Source organism: Cupressus sempervirens, chromosome 7, assembly GCF_028749045.1.
Source record: "Cupressus sempervirens isolate cs-2001-9-10 chromosome 7, ASM2874904v1, whole genome shotgun sequence".
NCBI classification, from domain to species: domain Eukaryota; kingdom Viridiplantae; phylum Streptophyta; class Pinopsida; order Cupressales; family Cupressaceae; genus Cupressus; species Cupressus sempervirens.
The window spans coordinates 844,720,055-844,726,331 of NC_143124.1; positions in this window are offsets into that span (position 1 = coordinate 844,720,055).

Sequence of the window (6,277 nt, forward strand, 5' to 3'; positions counted from 1 at the left end):
ATGGATAGGATCAAGCATAAGGATAGGGATAGGGATAGGCTCACGTTCTTGATATGTTGACTATATTCTAGTTTTCAACTATAGAGACTACTAGATTGAGATCAATTATTGATCAATCTTAGTATCATCTATATAGTGGTATATACTAGTAGATTTTGACTAGTTTTAAGGAACTTACTTATAGACTTAGATCATAGCTTGCATTTACACCATAGTTCATAGATAAGATTTTTTATGAGCTTAGAGAAAAGATCTTGGTTGGTATATCCTTAGACTAGGTTCAGAGCCTAGTTTCTAAGGAGATTATCAATCAAGAGGTCTTCCCATTTTATGAGGAGAAGACCACGATCATGGCATATTAGGTTACTAGATGTTTTGTGCCACATATTGCTTATATGATATACCCTTGATTCCTAGTAACACATGGTTGTTATCCTAATAACAACCAAATTCCATTATATTTTTTCGAGTAGTTGCATTCAGAGTTCTGTTTGGGGCACTACGTCAACTATTTAGATATTCCATAATATTATCATTAGGGATGCAATAGAGTTTGTGATCATGATGAATACCATGAGGTGACTTATGTTTTTTGTCATCATCATGCATTGGTGGGATCTAGGACCCCAATAATGACTCCAATGATGGTTGCTACTGCAAATAGAGTTTTCATGGCTTCTCAGAGGGAAGCAGTTGATCAGATAGGACACATTGCATTTGCTGCAAGGAGCATTACATCTGACACTCTAGGAAGATATCATTTGAGTAGACCTAGTCACTGTAGATCATCTTCTAAGGCATCATCAAGTACTACACTTCCCATTGATGAGATCTATAGAGTTGCATGTATTCCTATCACAAAACAATATGTGGCCTCATTGGAGAGCCAAGACATATGGAGATTTCCTTCTATCTTCTAGATGATATTTTACATGCATATTCATACACCATAGATACGCGGGGGATGGCTTTACATAGTGTCATAGAGACAACTTCATAGAGGCCTATATTTTGAGCATCTAATGAAATTTCTTTAGTTCATGTACACTAGAGTACACAACACTCTACATAGGACTTCAGCATTGAAAAGTATACATGGCATGCTAGCACTCAACACTTAGCTTAGTAGTCAAATTAATAGTCAGCTTAGTAGTTAGCTCAATAGTTAGCTTAGAACTCAACTTAGCACTTAGCACTTAGCACAATAGTCTATTGTAGCTCCACCTAAGGGGACCTTAGGAGTTAGTTGCAATACATCTATTTCTATTGATGGAGTTGACATGCTTGATTAGCAGTTACAAGATTTGAGTTGAATTCATGTTCCCAATGACATAGGATCATTCATAGACATGTTTCTATTTCAGCCTATTCACTCTACACCACTTCCATCCCAACCTATTAGTCCTTTTCCCTCCTCACTATTTCAAAGGATTGACATAATTAGAGATGGATTTTCTATTGATGACACCTTAGTACATGTCATTGATTACCCTCTTGCTCCTTAGACCCAGGTACACCTCTTTTATGTTTCATTTTAACAATAACAAATTTCCATGTACAAATTTATAATTATGTACTCATATTTCTAAATGAATTATATTTTTTAGGCACAAGTAGTAGAGCACGCTTCTTCTAGTGTGGGCTTTGATTGTAGTGAGAGGAGAGATGTTGTCAATGTGACACCTACTACTTGTGGGGATACAAATATGATGGATTTGACACCCATTAGTGCTTTGGTAATTTTTAAATTATAGAAATTTAAATTAATTTAAAATTTACTAGATACATATGCACTTGTATCAATGCATTTAAATTTAAATATATACATGTAAATATTTGAAACTTTAGAACTCATGTGTATATATATAGGTCCCTATACATGTGTAATACAATATTATATTCTAATTTGCTTGGCTCAATTGATACTCCACAAACACATGATCCTCATGATTCTTGATCAAAGGGTCACCTTTTTCATATGCATTTGGATGACTCTCTAGTTTAGGACACATACACATGTTTACTTTATCTTCGATCAAATTGAGACATATAACATTTATGATTTGACATATATCTATATATATGTACGTATTGATGTTTGCACATACATGTATTTTTATGATTCATTGTTTATTAAACACATGATTAGTTTGAAATTTATTCAATCAACATATATGTTTCTAGTTTATGACCTTTGGATATGATCTATATGTATGTATATCATTTATGGTTAGACATGTGTACATGACAAGGTTCAATTTATGATTAGAAATATGATATATACATACATTCCTAGTTTATACCATTCAATGTACATGTATTAATATCTTTAAAAAAAAAATTAAAAGAAAATTAGATCTATAATACACCATTGCTCTTTACATGCTTATAAAATGTCTAACATCGTCCTTGGCTGCATTTTGTTTCTCATAAAGCTGAAATATCCAACTCTTTCTAATTTCTTCTAGGTTTAGATTTTCATTTTTAGGAGAAACTTGTAGTTAAAGGCTTTAATATTCTTCCTTAAATAATGCCTTAAAACTAGTAAATTCAAATGTCTCTTAAAGGATATGCAATCTTTGTTTTCGGTTTAACCTTTAATTTGTTGTTTTTAAAAAGATTTTCTTAAATAAAAATATTTAATATTTTATTATTAAGATAAAATGTTTAAATAAATAAAATATTCTTTTTATTAAAATAATATTTTTAATTCCTTTTTACGTTTTTCTCACAATTAAAATTTCATCTTAACCACAATGCTTGGTGAGCGCAGCTTCCCAATTGCCCATGTTGCCCTCTTTTGACACCTTTTTATTATAATCCTTTTAGTAATCATCATTTATATAAATATTTGCTCTTACATTCCAGTGTTTTATTAAATGTTACATAATGATATTTTTTAAATTAAATTAAATTTAATTTTTCTTATATATGTTCTAATTGAAATAAATATTAGTTTATAGTTGTGTATATATGTTGTTTTCAATATTTTATTTATACTCCATCTTTTAAGTATTTTTTTTTGGGTAAGTCTTTTATAGATTCTTCGTTCTTTAATAATAACTATTGTTAAAATTTTCTAATTTTGAGGCATATATATTCAATATTTTAAATAAAGTTTTTTTCACAAAAGAGTATGCTCTCACATAGTTACTCTTAGTTTTTTCAAAACAAGAGAAGTTGAAGTTTTCAAAGGAGGTATACTTTTTCCTTAAGTTCTTCTTGACATATGGTAATTGAAATAAAGAATCATCTATGATTAATCCAATGCACATAGAATCATTTGTCTTCGAGACAATATGCACTATCATTGAGTTATTTGAGTATATATTCTTTAAGGGTACATTTATTTGAGTATATATGGGTGCACACATATATACCCAGATAAATATATAATTTTATTTATGACTATTATGATTCAAAAATTGATATATACCTTCACAAAATGAATTAAGTACTCATTTTTCCCTCAAAGGAGTTTTTACCTAATATCCATACTTTGTTTATTTTTCATTGATCTTCCTTGGATACCTGCATTTACCTTAAATGGATTATGAGTTATCTTACACATTTTCCTTCATTGTGATATTTTGATATGCACTTAGTTGCACTCTTATGCTTTTATAGCATCATTCTATGCCCATGTTGGTGCTTTATGGTTTTATACCATTGATCTACATAATTGATATGATATTTTTTTTGAGTTGCATAGGGAGCCAATTTTTCAAGGTTAACTATGTAGATCCCCTCAGTATAACTGATACATAGTTTCCTTATCTGGCCCATGAAGTATCCCTCCATCCTATATTGGTGTGCACTCATTTTATATGGAGTTTCCCTCCATTTGATCCTATCTATTCCACTTTGATAGGATAATATCTTTATGGAGTTTCCCTTCATTTGGTTCTATTGGTTCCACTTTGAAAGATTGATATTTATATGGAGTTTCTCTCCATTTGATTCTATATGCTCTACTTTGAAAGGTTGATATTTATGGAGTTTTCCCTCCATGTTGTTCCATTTTGTTCCTCAATGAAGAGGATGCTATTATTGGTGTTTTTCCCTCCAAATTCAAATGATTTGATCCAATTTGAAGGCAATATGTTGTTAAATCCTCATAATCCATTACTTTGATTATCCTAAAAAAATCATGATAATACTAATTTGATCATAATTTCTTTCCTTTTACTTTATTTTCATATATTAATGTGATAATGATCGGCATACTTTATTGCTTAGATCATGAGTCATGCATGTTATGGATTGATCACCCATTAACTTGCAGTGGGATGATTCATTAAGTGGACTGTCTATATCCACATGATTGATGTAAGTATCATTAGTTGGCCTTGTCTGTGGACATTAGAACATTAGTATAATATACCTTTCATGAGAATATTGATCAAACTTTTTGATAATATTTTGAGCATATACTTCATCTTGATATCAAGTTATCTCCATTGTTTTGTGGTAACAAGTTTTACTTTCCTCATTGTTTCTCTATGAGAGTTTTATTATCCTTATTCAAAAGCATTTCTAATTTTCATATAAGATGAAATACTTCTTCTAGATAGTTGTCTTGTTTCTTTTGTCTATGCTTTTCAGGTAATCCATCCAGGCACATACAAGATTTGGTGTACTTTAATGACCTATCCACTTGGATCTATGAAGATCTACCTACACTCACAAGAGACCTTTCACATGATTGAAGATATTCTCAAAGCTCAAGTCGCTGCTATTTAGCATATCATTGTAAAATTTGGGTTTAATACCCTTTGATGTAATTTCCCCAAGTAAAGGTTAAAGGGGGGTGTTAGAATTTATAATCTTTCCTTTCTTGTATCTATTAAATGGAATAAACCAAGGTATCCCTTAAGTTGTTTATCCTCTAGTCCACATGTAAGGACAAGTCTTTTTTGTAATTCCTTTATCAAGGAAAATAGTTTATTCCTCCTTAAGAGGATTATGACACTTGTCAAGCACACACTTATGAATGTGGCAATCATTCACTTGGGAGTTACAAATGACTCCTCTTCTCATCTCTTTGTAAGAGATGCTTCGCTCTCATTCTAAACACACAATCATGATATAGTTCATGTAATGAGCACTATGCCTCCATTTTATCTCTCTCTCTCTCTCTCTCTCTCTCTCTCTCTCTCTCTCTCTCTCTCTCTCCATTCCTTAGGCATTTGCCTCATTCATATAATTCACAAGGGGTTTTCTTTTCTTTCCCCTTTCAAAATCATTGTCTCCTCTTTGTGTTGCTCTTGGAAAGCTCATATAGTGTATGGTAATTATGTTCATCACAAACTCTCTTGGATTAATTTATAGTTCTTTATTTTCTAGTTCATTTCGATTTTATTATTTCTAACAATACCATTCAATATACATGTATCTAGTTTATGGTTAGACATGTGTACATGTATTATTGGTTCAATTTATGATTAAATCTAAATGTGATATATTCATGATTCTATTTTATGGTCCATATGAATATGCACTACTCAAATAAACTCCTAAAAGTTTCATATTAGTAAGTACACAAATAAACTCCTAAACTTCTATGATCAAATAAACATGCAAGTATTCAATGTACTATATGTATATGAAATGGATATCAAATTAACATGTTAAGTATGTATGTATGTGATGTATGAACATATAAGTATATCATTAAATAAACACGTAAGTATTCAATATAAGTATGCAAGTTACACATGTAAGTATTCAATGTATACATACATGTATGAAATTGATTAAATTAACTATGAAATATTAAATATCTAAGCAAGTGATCTAGAAATATGAAGTATTAAACTTAGTAAGTCCTAGAAATATGAAATATCTAAAGAAAGTTCTACAAATATGAAATATGTTGAGTGGTTCCAAGTGGTTCCACACAATCTAGATAGATATAATGAACATACACATGTATGTATGAAATGGATTAAATTAAATATGAAATATGAAATATCTTTAAGCAAGTCATAGTAGAAATATGAGTATTAAATGTATTAAGTTTTGGAAATATGAAATATCTATAGCAAGTTCTACAAACATGAAATAGATGTTAAGTGCTTCCAAATGGTTCCACATGCTCATGGAGAACATTTAATATTCTCTCTTGGTCCTCAGTTTCTAATCTCGTCTTGCAACGTCCACCTTTATGTTTAACTACATGTAGATAAATGGATATAGCAATAACATGGTAACTATATTGAAGCACTTTACTATCAGGTTGGTAATCAACAAAGTGAATTCCATGTTTCACTAATTT